Source organism: Cupressus sempervirens, chromosome 6, assembly GCF_028749045.1.
Source record: "Cupressus sempervirens isolate cs-2001-9-10 chromosome 6, ASM2874904v1, whole genome shotgun sequence".
Lineage (NCBI taxonomy): Eukaryota > Viridiplantae > Streptophyta > Pinopsida > Cupressales > Cupressaceae > Cupressus > Cupressus sempervirens.
The window spans coordinates 386,549,828-386,566,544 of NC_143123.1; the positions used below are offsets into that span (position 1 = coordinate 386,549,828).

The 16,717-nt window shown below is 35.8% G+C and overlaps 1 protein-coding gene across 1 annotated transcript in view; it reads right to left on the minus strand.

Annotated features, from left to right (window-relative positions):
- Window positions 1–16,717, minus strand: part of LOC149552673 (DNA-directed RNA polymerase II subunit RPB1-like) — a 75,552-nt gene that overhangs the window by 672 nt on the left and 58,163 nt on the right. The window lies entirely within an intron of this gene.

Sequence of the window (16,717 nt, forward strand, 5' to 3'; positions counted from 1 at the left end):
TGAATCATTAGAGGGTTGCTATAACAGAATTGGCAAAGCACAACTCATTTTAATAATTGGATACCTAGCTTGTAAAACCAGGAATAACATTTCTTGCAACATACTGTTATTTTCCGAACCCAATATAATCTAATAAAATTTAATCTCCCAATCCCATGCAGAATTCTCATCTAAGAAAAGATAGAAAACCATAAAATGTACCCATTATTTAATGTGTAAGTGGTCCTCCTCTGGACTCCATTTTAAGAAGTTCATTAGATGCCAATCAATTGTTTGTGTACTCTAAAATCTGTCTTTAAAATTCAAATTTTACTTGTAATAGACTATTAGGTATGTTTTCTAAGCTTACAAGGACCTTCACTTTTTTGCCCTTGCGCTCAAATTTTGATAAGCATGAGTATTTTATAGGCTAAAAGTTATATTTAATATCTAAAATTTGTTTTAATGTGGAGCATATTTATTATATTACAAAGTTCAAGAATATTAATATATAATTTATAAGTAGCCTAGAAATGAATTAAAATTATAATAAAATAAAAGAATTATATGACTAACATATTTATCTACATCCGCGGGAGAGTGCTAGGCAGCAGCGCCCCTGGCAACTTTGGCTTCTTAAACTTCTGTTGATCTCCTCAAACACGCCACAACCTCCGTCTTCTCCTCCGCACTAGAATGACGCTGACGTTTTTAAAGCCATTTTCCTCTGGTGCGGCGGGGTGGAGAAGGGGATTGTCAACAACCCCCTCCCCCAACAACATCTCTTTCCTCTCCATTTCTCAATGCCGCAGGAAGTGGGAGTGACGGGGCCACTATGAAATGCCAGAGTTACAGAGAAGGCAGCAACTACTTTGCTCCATCTCTCTTCACTGTCCGCCAAAGCATCTCACCAAAACAATCTTTTCCAGCAGTGTTGCAACATAGCTACCTCAAATTTAGACGGTAAAGAGGCCAGTATAAGCCCATCCGAATGGAAATATAAGCCCACTTAACATCCGAATGGAAATATATCCGTGACTTGCAATGTATACAAATCAGAATTTAGCCAAATAATAAAAAAAAATTAAGACGATTTTATTTTAATTTTAAAAAGTGAAAAGTAAAGTATATAAATTATTAAATTAATAAAGTAAATTATGCATTACAACAAATTAAAAGAATTATAAAATGAAAAATATAATATTAAAAATAATTATTTAATAAAATAATTAAACTAAAATATCGAAAAAAATCAATTAAATTGTGAGAATATAAGTTCTTAATTATATTAATTAATTAAAGATTTTATGTTTGTTTGAGTTTGTACTATTTTTTATTCTTCTAATTTCTAAGTTTACTTGAATCTCAAAGTAAGTAAATTTGATAGAATGATAGGTGTTCAATTCTCACTTCAAGTTGTGCCAAAAAAAGAAACTATACTCTTATTAATCTATTCTGAAAAGTTTTATGGATGTAAGTCACCAAATAACAAGCAACACTTTTGAATAGTAGATATTGAATGTTACAATTTGAATTCAAAACATTCTTTTCTCAAATATAAATTTAATGGATGTTAAACAAGAATATTTTTTCAAAGTTGAGACGCACTTGAAAGTGGATTTCTTGTTAGGTTATAGTCGTTATCCTTTTTCCTACTAAATATGTAGGCTATATTACAACCAATTTACAATATTACAACAAATATATAATATTACAACATATCCTACTTTTGAGTTTTGAAAACTTAAAAGAATATATCTATTAATATTATTTTCTCGTGTTCATTTGATTTTAAAAAATACATTTAACCATTTTAAATATCTTAAATTTTTAGTATACTAAATTGAATTAAAAATTACTAAATAAAATTATGTTCTAATTTCATTGAGGTAAAAAATTTGAGCAATGAAAATATATAATACAATTTTAACAATAGATGTTTATATACTTACAAATTGTATTAAATTTTTCTTAATAGATCATTTATAAAGTTTTTATTTATAAAATTTAATATAATTTTGTAATAGATTATTTATAAACTTCAGTAAATAGAGCCAATTTATAGTGTTGCTGGTGTTATTGGTCTTTTTTAAAAATCAAGCCAAATATGGAAAAGTAGAGTTTAGACAAAGAAAACAATAACAAGTGTCTTTATTGTAGCCCAAATTACAGTCCTATAGAGATTTGAATGAATGATTTTTAGTGACGTCCATGAGGCCATAAGCCTACGGGACCCACAAAAACTCCTAGTCAATCTGATGCGATTTCTTTGTTGAGAATCTGCATAAGTAAAATGGCCCCCTTTTTGCTTATCCCGTGTTGGATGATTTTCACTTTTGTCCATTATTTTCCTCTAAAATCATTCAAATACATCATATTATATTTAATTTTTTATAAGATTTAATTTAATTTTTTATTATTTAATTTAATTTTGCTTATTCTTATATTTACTATAGAAATTAAACTTTAAAAAAATTAAAAATATTTTATTTTTAGAAACAATATTTCTCAATTATTATTTTTATTATTATATTTACTATAGAAATTAAAAATTAAAAATTAAAAAAATACCCACCTTATAAATTAATATGCATTACAAAATTTTATATTAGGCAATATATGATTTTACTTGCCTATTTTTTTTTGGGTTGGTTTCAAATTGATTTCATTTCATTTTCAATTAATGAATATGACACATTCACTTTATACACTTAATTTATATGTTAATTTACATATTCAAAAAATTTAATCTAAGTGTATTATTTTTTTCTACAAGGACTCTAGCTCTACTAGCGCTCTTGTTTGACTTCATTTCCCATCTTTTTTCAAAAATGTGATTATGTCACATTTGCATTATTTTTTCAATTATGTCGACCATACATTAAATTTATATCTCTAATCTACTTTAATTGTATTATTTTTTATAATATCTCAGCCATGTATATTTTCCATTGATTTAAAGTTTAAACACTCACAACAATGCATACTTTTAAGCCACTGCAAATAAACTCACGGCTTAATTATATTAGAAGTTATTCAAATTTTAAATATTATTTATTAGGCTTACTGACACTGTGAAATTACCAATATTGTTTCCTATCACCTCCCTGTTCTGTGTTGAGAGTCCTTTTTCCATCTAATACTCATTTATATTTGGTATTACTCCCATTCAGCTCTTAGAACATATCCTCCAGTGAAGCCAAAAGTCTTAAATTGTTTACCTAAGCTTCTTGACAAAGCCCCTACAGCTGACATTTTCCTGGACTCCCAAGTGTCTTGCCATATGCAAAAGTTTGTGATAAATTTGTTTTCCTTGGCATCTATTTCAACTGCCATCTGAATGTAACACTTGTTCAAGGGATTTGCTATTCTCTCATGATTTTATTTTCTCCTATTGTGTAGTATAGAGCCCAATGCAACGGACCTCGGAGGCTAATGTCAGAATTACGGATTAAACATATGAGAAAGAAGTAATATTGACATCCACAGATGACCAAAAGTCAATGTATGGGACAAGAGATCACATAAGTTAACAATAGAAAGCTTTAGGATGGAAGAGGCCTAGAACCAAATATCTGAAATCAATAAGATAAACAAAGCAATGTGCTCCTAACAGATACCATGTACAGTGAAGACTAGAAAGAAATCATTTCATATATACCTGCCTGTGTCTGAAATGGAGGTGCCGAGTGAGCCATCATCAGTCCGTGTGAGTGATAATGCTCACTAAGAGTATCCAAAATCAGATAGCCAAACAGAATATCCTAGGGGAATCAAAGCACTTCCTCTATAAACTCCTCAAACATAAGGCTAGTGTAACTCCCATAATAGAAAGTCCTGTAATTAGGGTCTGCCACTGCTGTCTAGGGGACGGCTGGTAACTAGCAGATCCATGTCACCAAAATGGGGCCAAGTCATACCAACAGCAATGAGCAGAGCCATGATGCACAAGGGAGAGTCGGCTGGGGAAATCTGGGAGAACTAAGTATTAGAGGTTTGCTGAGAGAAACAAGGACATGCCCTGGGGCATAGTCATCAAAAGAAGAGTGAGTGGGAAAGAATGATTTGACAGAAATTCACTTTTGTCAAAGAGGATGACATTGCAGAGAGAACAAAAGTTCATAGTCATGAATGAAAGCTGTCGGGTTTCAATTCGCCAGAGGTTCTGGTTCGATTCAAAATCGATTGGTCCAAATACACCACACGTGACCCTGGACGACTTTTGTGTGAATTTGACCAACTTTGTTTTCTACCTTTGCAAGCCTGGAATGAATTTCCGGTGACTGGGCAATGAATTGACCGCTTTGACTTCCAAATAACATTTTTTATTGATTTTTTTACCATTTTCCTTTTTGATATGTGGTTTGAAACACACACAGAGTATTATGCATGGGATAAACGATTAAAGTTAACCTGAAGTCTTCGTTTAGACAAGCTCACAACATTTTTTCCAACAATGGCAGGCAGAACGGTTTGCATTTCTTCCAAAGACTGACAGTTTGGCATTTCTTCCAAATATAGGGTGACAGTTGAAGGAAGATGTTTGTGTAGGCAACAATAACAGACATTTGTGGATATTGGTTTAAACTTTCAAGGCAGATGTTTGTGTAGGCAACAATAACAAAGGACTGAGACGTTTGTGTTGAAGGCAACAACAGTTTGCTAAGGTCTGCAATTCCAGCAGGTAAGGTTCTTGTTTAGTGGCTACTAGCATCTGTGTTTAGAAAGCAGTAGGCACTTACCAAAAAAAATTCAACAGAACTTTCATCTACATTTCTTTTATTGCGATTCTGAATTGAGTTTGTAAAGTTCTATTTGTTTTTGGTTGTTTGCAATAAGCAAGGTTGCATGGGTACTCGTACCCACACCCCTGGTACTGGTACCCACATACCCAAGTACCAGGTACACGTACCCCAAGTACTGGGTACTCAGTGGAGAGCATCATAGCTTAGGACTTTTATTAAGATTTCTGATTTTTTTTTTCCAGTTTTTTGTTTGCGTATCAGCTTGTTATATATCAAGCTTAATTCATTACCTAATCAGTTTGATACTTTGATACAATATTGATTAACAATAAACTTTATCGCTGTTCAAGTCAGAAGTTTATCATTTGCAATGTCATTGTCGTATGATTTATGATCTTCTTGTTCATGTTTAAAGTCTGCCTTCTCTGTTATGCATCTAAACATTTATCATATATTATTACTACAAACATATAGCAAATCTGAAACTGAAAAGAATACATTACATTTGCAAACTTTATCACTATTCTTGTTTTTGAAAAACCATTATCATGACTCATAATTTCAGATTTTCTATAAACATAAAAGTATAATTAAAAATAACATTGGCCATACCCAAGTGCCCCCGTCCCCTATTATGGAAAATAGCCGTATGCATACCCGTACCCTAAGTACCCCCGTCCCCCTGCAACCTTGGTCATAAGTTACAAAATGCAATGAACTTTTTTCATTTTTGTATTTTTTACTTTGTTTGCTGTGTGTTCTTTGTAGATTCAAAAAATGGCTACAAGAACTTCTAGCACCGGAAGCCCCCACTTCAAAATAGACAGATGCTCCCTATTATGGAAATATGTGGAAATGATTCGACCAACAATGCCAAGTGGAGGAGGTTATGTGTGGATTTGCAGCCATTTCAAAGGGGGATCAAGTAGCTTTTATAGTAGAGTGAAAGCACATTTGTACTTTATTCCTCAAAAAAGCATTAAATTTTGTATAGGGAAACCAAGAGTAAACAGAGTACTACCTAAAACCCTCCTTCCAAACCACATTGTGAACAAAAACATTCAAGAACAAAAACAAGCAAATGAAGCTGCTTGGAGAGCAAATTCTTCTCATACATTACAAAACACTACGAAAAATGGAAAAACATCATCTATGGCTTCAACTACCACTCCCACCAACTGCAGCGGGCCATCCATTCTTGCATTCTCCTCAAGAACTAGTTGTAAGTAGGAGAGCAATGGGGCCCTTGGAAACATCATTTCAAAATGAAGCTAGAGACACCGAGCAAGCCATAGCACGATGCATCTATACAAATGGATTGTCATTTGATGTTGTTTACTTTAAGTATTGCAACGAATGGTGAGAGCAATTAGTGAGGCTCCAAGGGGGTTCAAGGCCCTGGTTATGAAGGTACACACCACATTATTGGACAGAGATGTGTTCAATGTAGAGGTTTCCATGCAGCCCATCAAGGAGTCATGGATCGAAACAAGTGTGACAATAGTATCAAGTGGATTGAAAGATGTGAAACATCGTCCTTTAGTGAATGTTATTACAGCATCCACAAGAGGTGCAATGTTTCTGAAAGTTGTGGATTGTGAAGGAGAGGTGACGGATGGCCCTTACGTTGAAAACATTCTCATCCAAGCCATTGAGCAAGTTGGCCCTCAAAACAATGTTTAGGAAGTAACCGAATATGCCAAGAATTGTATGGCTCCCAGCTTATTGGTTGAGAAGCACTTCGAACACATTTTTTGGAAACCTTCTATTACGATAATAGATAATCGTCTATTATTAGTTAATTGTAATCTATTGTAAATATCTAGTTAACTTTAGTTAGCTCTAGTACTTTTAGCTTTCTCAACTAGAATAGAATGTTTCTATTCTTTACAATTGTTTCCTAAGGAAACATCGTTCCATTCTTCTGTATATAATGACCTTTCGGTCTCTGTTAATAATAAGCAAGTATTTACCAATTCTTTCATAATATGGTATCAGAGCATGGTTAAATTTGTCGAAAATAATAATTTCTTAATTGAAATTCAAAGATCATTATTTTTGAAATAATTTTTTTCCTCACAGACTTGCTTCACAATTCTGTTTTTTTGGAAGAACACAGTCTGTAAATTGCTAAGGTTTTTCAGTTTCAAAATCACGATTTTCAATTTCAAGCTCGGAACTGCAACCAAACAATTTCTTGGTGTTTTGTTTTGGTGGTTTTTTCCCTTGGCAAATCGCAACTGGAACAATTGCTCCAATATGCAACCCGTGCAATTTCCTACTCAACTCGTGTCTACAACTCGCGGCATCATTAGTGCTCTCGTTAATTCTAGTCGCCATTTTTTTGGCCGCGTTTCTACTGAAGAAAGCACCATTATTTGCGTCCATCTCTGTAGCTGCAATCTAGAAATCAAACTGACGGTTTTTGCCTTCAAAACCATCACTTTTTTGGCCTGCAAACACCATTATTTTGCAATTTCAACCATTCATGGCCACCGGCTATAATTTTCATTGAAACCCTAATTTTTGAGCTCGAAAATTTATTTTGATTTCAAATTCTTGGTGGGCTTTCGAGAGCTCAATTGGGTTGTCCATTTTTTTCAGGTGCCTTGATTTTTGAGCCAATGGATCCAAAAAACAACATATTCCTTCTGGGATTTCCAAGCTCTCTTCTAGGTCACTCCAAAATTTATGGGTATTCCGTTTTTCTTGCCTTAAAGAATGTGCTTTCACAGATTTTCATGTTTTTTCATTGAAAAATGTGCCATGGCATCTCTGACAAACATTCCACTCGAGCACAATTCCAAATTCAATGGTCAAAATTTTGGCAGTTGGAAGCAGCGGATCATGACAATTTTTGAATATCGGAACACCAATCAACTTGTTATGGGTGTTAAGAAGCGTCTGACTACTCCTGATCCTAATCAAGATACATAGGATTTGAATAATCGAGAGGCGGTGATGCTTCTCAAATAATCTGTGGCCGACAATCAACTTTCTCAAATTCCATCGGGCAAGACAGCTACCAAGATTTGGACACATCTCAAAGGTCTTCATGAAACCTCTGACAAAAGCAAAGCTTTGTTTCTGAAGAACACTCTGTTTTCTATTGTCATGGATGAGCGAACCTCACTCCAGGCACACCTGAATACAATTCAAGAAATCTGTGATTAGTTGCTTGCCATCAGTCGCAAGATGGAGGAAGAGGACATTATGGTTATCGCTCTTTGGAGTTTACCAAAGTCCTATGAGCATTTTATCGAGACTCTCAACATCATGTCTTCCGGTGCTCATCTGAAGTTCACTAATCTCTGCACACTTCTTCTTTAGCAAGATCGGTGGAAACAACAGTTCAATAGTAGCTCCACCTCCACCTCCACAAAGAAAACATTTGCTGCTAAATCCTTTCAGAAGGATAAAGGCAAGCTTCAGTTGTCTCAACAGAAGTCTTCTACTCCAGCATCAGATGGTTCTTGAAAGAAGAACATTCAATGCAACTATTGCCACAAGTTTGGACACATGAAGGTTGAATGTTGGAAATGCTTAGCTGCACAATGTAAGCAATCAGGTTCCCAGCCCAAAGCGAACAATGCAAAGCACGCTGAGCAGACGGAGTCTTCCTTTTATGCCTTCATGGCTAAAAGACCTACAAATCATGTGAAGTTGTTTGCTTGGTACATTGATTCAAGTGCCTCTCGTCATTTCACTGACCACAAAGACTGGTTTATTGACTACTAGCCTTATTCAAATTGTTATTTTTGGTGGTGGAGAACAGTACATGGTTGTCGGCAAAAGCAACATTCAGATATAGTCTACTAGGAGGAATCTCATTTTCCTCGATGAGTACTACGTTCCAGGGATGGAACTAAATCTACTCTCAGTCAGTCAATTGTTGTGCCATTCTCCACACTTGGATGTCACCTTCAGCTCACATTAGTGCACCATCACTGATCGGGCTACTTAGTCTACTATTGCAGTAGGCCTTGAGGATCATGGTCTTTTCAGACTTACTGATTCTGGTGATTCTCGGGACTTAACTATGGCTGCTCGGGGGTCTTCTGTTAGCACACTTTGGCATCAGTGATATGGGCACTTTCATATGCATTATCTCTCACAACTTGCTCGGGATGAGCTTGTTCTTAATTGCCAGAGATATAGAATCAATAGCTTGGAGTTTGTGATACATGCCAGGCTAGGAAGCAATATTGCACACCTTTCACCAGTGTTGATTCATGGCAAGTTTCTCAGGTACTTCAGCTTGATCATGTCAATATCTGCAGCCCTATGGTTGCTCCTTCTATTCTTGGGTCCAGGTATTTTCTGTTGTTTGTTGATGATTTCAGTAGAAAAATGTGGGTATATTTCCTTAAAAAGAAATCAGATGCATTTCCTATATTTCAGAAGTTTAAACCTTTAGTTGAAAAAGAGTTCGGAAAATCTATTATTGCTCTTAGATCAGACAATGGGGGGGAATTTTGTTCTATTGTTTTCTCTAACTTCTTAGATACACATGGCATCAAACGCCACTTAACCACACCCCACACGCCACAACAGAACAATGTAATTAAACGTCGAAATCAGAAAATCACTAAGATGGCTCAATCCATGCTCGAACACAGACATATTCCGAAGATGTTTTGGGCAAAAGCAATTAACATTGCAGTTTATCTGTTGAACCGGTCACCCACAGTGGCAGTCAAAGGTAAAACTTTGGAAGAGGCCTAGTCAGGTCGCAAGCCCAAAATCAGTCACCTGAAGGTTTTTGGCTCCCTTGCTTTTGTTTGGATCCCCGATGCGTCACGCACCAAGTTGGATGCCAAGAGTCAGAAATTCATGCTTGCTGGATATAGCAGTCTTCACAAAGCCTACTGCTTAATCAATGTTAAGACATCTCGTCTCATCTACAGTTGTGATGTAGTCTTTGATGAGCAGCGAGGACCTTTCCTGCCTGTTTCTCTTGTACTTGATCCAGCAGACCAGCCTATGAAGGCTCGTGATTTGGGAGTTAGGCTTCCATTAGGTCCAATTGATGGGAGGGATCCAATAGCTCCTGCAGCTCCAATTATACCAGTGATACCTGTAGAGACACCTCCAGCTTCTCCTGTAGGATCACCTCACTTTGTAGATGCTTTACCTGAGTTTGATCCAGATTCTTCTAATGAGGAATCTAATCATCACGCATCTCCTGATGCTAATGTTGGTCATTCTCCTATCTGGCCTAAGTGGTGGGCTAAGACACTTGCTGATCTTCGTGATGATGAGCTCATTGATGGGAGAACTGCTCGAAAAAAGAGCAAACCTACAAAGTCTGTCAACTTTACTCTCATGGCCAACATTCACAATGTGTTTGAATCTCAAACATATTCTGAGGCTAAATGAATTCCAGAGTGGAACAGGCCATGACATCTGAACACCAGAGCCTACTGAAGAACAACACTTTGGTCCTTTTTGATCTTCCACCAGGGAAGAAACCCATTGGTTGCAAATGGTTTTACAAAATTAAATACAAATCAAATGGTACTTTGGATAAGTACAAAGCTTGTTTAGTTGCAAAGAGCTCTCAACGTCAGGGCATTGATTATGAGGAGACCTTTGCTCCTACTGCAAAGATGAGCACCATCAGATTAGTCCTAGCCATGGCAGCACAGTTTGACTGGAAGGTCTATCAGATGGATGTCAAGGTGCTTTCCGAAATGGTGATCTCCATGAAGAGGTCTACATAACACAGCCTCCTAGTTATAAGGTTGTTGGTAAAGACCATCAAGTTTTCAGATTGGTAAAAGCTCTCTATGGCTTGAAGCAAGCCCTTTGGTCATGGTACATAATAATTGATAAGTACCTCAGTGATCAAGGCTTCAAGAGGTTTTCTTCAGACTCAAATCTGTACATGAAGACTACTGACAATTACATCATCCTTTTGGTTATTTATGTGGATGATTGGATCATCACTAGCAGTTTAGCATCTTTGATTCAAGGAATCAAACAGAATTTATGCCAGTCTTTTGATATGACTGACCTTGGGCACATGCATTATTGCCTAGGTGTTGAGGTTTAGCAACAGTCTTCTAGTATATTCATCTCTTAGTCCAAATATGCCAAGGCCCTGTTAGACAAATTTTGTATGCAAGATTGCAAGCATGCATCTACACCTATGGTGAAAAGTCTCAAGTTATTTGCAAAGCCTGATTCTCCTTCCATTGATGATACTACATATAGGCAACTAGTAGGCAGCCTAATCTACCTCTCTGCTACTAGGCCTAATATCGGCTTTGCAATCAGCTATATTTCACGCTTTATGGCAGCTCCTAAGGCTGATCATTGGATGGATGGCAGCAAAGCTTGTGCTTCGTTATGTGAAGGGTGCTTCAGATTATGGACTTCTGTACTCTCGAAGTTCTAATCCTAAACTCAATGGGTTCACAGATTCAGATTGTGCAAGCTCTATTGATGATAAAAAGACAACTTTTGGATATGTGTTCAATTTGGAATCCAATGCAATCACATGGACCAGTAAGAAGTAGTAGGCAATTTCTCTCTCCTCTACTGAGATTGAATACAGAGGGATTGTCAAGGCAAGATGTGAAGTTGTTTGGCTTCGTCGGATGCTTGGGGATATGCAGATGTCACCAGCAGGACCAACTACTTTGTTTGTTGATAACGAAGGCATTATCAAGTTAGCACGAAATCCAGTCTTCCATGAACGAACCAAGCAAGTGGATGTTCATTGTCACTACATATGACAGCTGGTTGAAGACGGGACAATAGATTTGCAGTATGTTCCTACCACAGATCAGACTGCAAACATTTTCACCAAGCCTCTTGGTCCTGATAAGTTTGTCAAATTCAGAGGAGAGCTTGGTGTTCTAGAGAGATTTACCATAAAGGGAGGGTATTACGATAATAGATAATCGTCTATTATTAGTTAATGGTAATCTATTGTAAATATCTAGTTCGCTTTAGTTAGTTGTAGTTTTTTCAACTTTCTTAGCTAGAATAGAATGTTTCTATTCTTTACGATTGTTTCCTAAGGATAGGAAACATCATTCCATTCTTTTGTATATAATGACCTTTCAATCTGTATTAATAATAAGCAAGTATTTACCAATTCTTTCGTAATACCTTTTGCTCTATACTCACTCAACCTAATGCTGCAAAAAAATGGCACTAAGATTGAGTGGATTAAAAAAAAATTATGAAGAGACAATAGGGATACAAATGTTTGTCACGAACCACCATATGAGGCAAGCCATATTTAGATAATTCTTGAAATTGGAGCTCTTGAAGGTAAATTAAATTATCGAAATCTAAATATATTTTAGAAATCTAGTCACTTTAATTTAGGAAACTTTCTATGTTTTTAAATTTTAATTTTAATATTAATTTTACTTCTTTATTGCTTTGATCTTAAAATAGGTTGTCAAAACCTGCTTTGCCTCCAACACTGTAGTTCTGAGACACCTTGTAAAAGCTAAAGAGGCACTGTCTAGAATGGTAATTAGTGCTAATTGGAGCATATTGAGGCAATCTAATAGTGTCAAGGCAACTACTATTAAGGTATCAATACTAGATGACTCTTGGTGGGATCATGTTGAGTACCTTTTAAAGTTCCTTGAGCCAATATTGAAAATGATCCGATACACTAACATGGATAAGCCTTTGCTTGGGTGAGGTATTTGATGGCATTGAGTACATGATTGAGGATATTAGAAATATCATAAATGAGAGACAGGAAGATCCTGATGGAAAGTTCTTCAAGGAGCTACAGGTAATCATGGTAGATAGATTTAACAAAATGACTACCCCTTTGCATCTACTTGCTTTTACATTGAGCCCTAGGTTCTATAGCCAATCAATCCTCACAGGGAGTACCACTAGAATTGCCACATACAAAGATCCTGAAGTTTCTCAAAGGTACAAGGCAGCCCTTCGAAGACTCTTTCCCAAGCACCTATGACCTACAGTGTGGTCTGAATTTATGAGTTTTGCGAGCATCGATGATTGTGGTCTTGAAGCTCTTGAAGACAAGAACAATGTTGATGCTCATAAATGGTGGTACTTCCTTGGACAAATGTAGCTGCACTTGCAACCCATTGACATCAAAATTTTATCACATGTTCTTTAACTCTCTAATTTCAAAATTGTGAATCTTAATAGATTGCTAGTTCATCATCATGTGAGAGGAACTTGAGCACGTACTCCTTCATCCACTCAATAAAACGCAACCGACTAAACTATATGAAGGTAGATAACTTGGTCTTTGTGCATTCAAACTTGAGGCTCCCTACACGCAAAGAATACTTATAAAATCGTGGAGGCAAAATATTGGAATGTTGAACCAGAGTTTGTGGAGTTGGAAGCCCACTTCGATGAACTTGCAATTAATGATGGTGATCACAAGATACTTCATGATGTTGAAGTTGGTCTGGAGGCTGGGCCTAAGACTGCTAGTACTGATGCTAGGGTCACTATTTGTGCTTCTAATCTGCAACAGCATAATGATGATGATTTGTTTGATGATATTTGATCACATATGACTGATTAGTAATGTTGATAATATTGTTTTTAAACTGAAACATTGATATGGTGGTGTATTTTGACATTTTGTTATGTCATTAGAACTAAATCCTTAATATATGTGGTGGTGTATTTTGCAAAGTTTTAATATTAGCATAGGTATGAACTTATTTCTCGCAGCATATTTTTGTATATATATTATTATATTTTTTAAATATATTCTTGTACAGATGAACCCAAACCCAACCTAAAAAATGTCTGAGTTAATGTCAAACCCGAATCTTGAATTGGAATCCGAACCAGCAACTTAGATGTCAGACAGAAAAATCATAGATATGTGTATATTACAAGTAAAGTAATATGTAGAATTCTGTTTTTGCTTGAACATACCCTGATCTGTTTCTGTAGGTTGTTGACAAATTGAGTAAGTGCACAAGTTATGCATACAAAAGCTGTAAGTATATCAAAAAAATCAGACATCAACAGAGTCTAGAGACAAGTTTAAGGCCAACATGGAGGCATATCAACATGGAAAAGGATCAATAGTACTACTATTATTTTCAATCTAGATGTGCGTATTTCCAAATGCTAGTTATTATTTCTATGAGTTAATTATACTAATTTTAAAGTTTTTATGACTTGACAAATTGTTTCCATTTATGTCCTAGCTACTTATACTAAAGGCTTTCCTTTGGTGGGAAAGAGAGGTAAGAGAGGTACCATTTTAGTACCAAATTGATGGCCAATAAGTCATTAGAGATGTAAGACCATAAATTTAATACTGACCAGACATCTAATGTTTTTTTTTATTGTTTTAATGACAATTGGACATTGGTGTCTGCTCATGGTGGAGCTAAAATTCTAATTTAAATGTTGTGTACAAAAGCTGGAAGACTAACAAATAGCCTTAAGTTTTATCATGACTTAAAATGACCATAGTCACCAGGAGATGAGGTTACTTGGAGACGCCAGAGACTGGTAACAGTACTGATACAGTTAATATTCAAAAATAGATGGGGATACTTAGAGACGCTATTTTTTAAAATAAAAAATATATACTTCTAGAAAATATCATGAGATAGAATTTTGAAAACAATAATAGTAAATCAGTCAGACAGTAAATGGTAAAGGCAATTTTCCTCTAGACCATTACAACAACAAGAAATCAGTCATACAGCTGTTTTTTTCCCTCTCAAAAAGTCTCCACCGTCATTAGATCATTGATCATTATAACTTTGGATTAATTTTCGTATCATCCAAAATATCAGTATGAAACATTATGCAGGCTTATTTTATTTATTTGCCTTCATTTTTTGTCTTTTAACGCATTGTGGCCTAAGTTTTCTGGCGGGAGATGTCAATATCTGGTTGGTAGACTTCGGTGACAGCAAGAGACAGCAATCAAAAGAATCCTATGCATCGAGAAGTTTCTCGACACCTCCAGTACAGATGATGCATCTCAGGGGGTGGAAGACAGGTCTACAGGTAACCATGAAAATTACTAAGAATTTCTGAGTAGTGGATATGCATGGTCAAGACCATAGTTTGTAGAGACTTCAGAAGTGGGTAGGTAACAATGAAAATTACTAAGAATTTCTGAGTAGTGGATATGCATGGTCAAGACCATAGTTTGTAGAGACTTCAGAAGAGGGACGTACCCACCCACTACTGAAACACTTGCAAATAAGAAATAAACTTCAGCCATTTGTCACAACCATTTCATGAAATGAAAATTGGTTTTTATCAGGATCAAGTATTGCAAACCAATAACTCTGATTGTGTTCATGTGAACAGTGACAAGACTAATGATTTTCTATTCATGTGACTCCATTTTCCAAAGTCCATGACAGCTGGCTTCATTAACTATCCAACATGGAGAAAACAAAAAGGCAAAACCACAAGCAAGCTTGGTTATTTCTTCAAAGAAGAAATCATCTCAACAACTTTTACAAAGAGCTGGGGAGATGAAGATCTCCATGACCATGGACTTGTTGGGAATCATTTTACTGGGTGGCACTTTACTTCTATTGAGCGTATCTGCATCCACGCAAGCTGAGAAGAAGCTCTTATCATTCACGCAACAAAAGGGAATAACAAATTTGGCAACATTCACTTTTCCCTCTGAATATGATTACTGAGGTTTTCTGCGCAGAATCGGAGGTAAACAGAACTTAGCACATGGAAGCCATATGTGTTGATTCTATCACAGAAGAAAGTAAAGTTGGTGAATTTTGTGCAGTGTTGCATCAATCACAGCCGGCAGATTGTTGTGTGCAGTAGAAGACACAGCTATGAGGGCCACTCCACCACTTTCACCCTCATATTTGAAAAATGGGAGGCATTCGGTTGATAGATTAATGACTCACTTCAGTGAAGAGGATGTCTAAAGACTGAAGCCCTTCCGAAAATTTATAGAATTAAATAACAGATGGAAACAAGACAAGCCAACCAGTATAAAATCAAATTAAAGATTTGGCTTTATTCTATCTAGTAACTAGATTAAAGAACAACCAACAGATCTTTTCCAAATGTCAGAATCATTGTCATGTTGCAAAATGACAGGATTGTAGTACACAATAATGTATTCATGTCAAATTTAATAGTCCAAATGTCCACCATCAATCTATTTACTTATTTCACCTAGTGCTCCTCAATAAAGGAACACCTATCAGCCTAGCTTAAAGATATAAAGAAACAATCCAAGCACAATAATAATCAGGTCAATATTGTCAATTATGATGGTGTAGCTTAAAAGCACGCTCTTGTGGTTTTGCAGTATTCATATATATAGGCAGTTACACATTTAATTTTGACCCCAGTGCCAGTAAATGCCTAAGGGATAGGAGATTAGATTGTGAAGCTTGTAGAAGATAGTACAAGATTAGTATCTCTGATTCTTGATGATGGCATCACACGTCATAGATAAGATAATAATATTAATGTCCAACAAGAGACCAACTAGGGTGGTCTAAGAGACTGAAGGATACAACAGTACAAGAAAGAACGAAACAGCTGGCACACCAAACGGTGTCTGGGAAAGCACAGAACAAGAAACCAACTAAAGGGAACAAACAACCTTCCAGACATGCAATTGTGCCGCTGACTCAGCAGGCCCAAATTTTAAGAACTTGGAGAAAAACTCAGAAATTTTATCAAACACATTAAAATACATAAAATTTGTTAAAAACATTTATTACTAAATTTGTAAAGCATATTACTGCTTTCCATCTTATATAGATCAAAATTGAATTTGATAAATATCATATAAGTCCAAAAAATGAGTTCAACCTCTAATACAATGCTACTTCCACTGGCCATGTCATATGTAGATGTTGCCTCATCTAAAGAGATATTGACAAATTGTACGATAATAATGCCTAAGTTGGCACACTCAAAATTTCTATCCCAATTCAAGTTTCTTATTTAACAATCAATCCCATAATAACTAATGGCAATTTGGCAGTGGAAACCTTGATGGA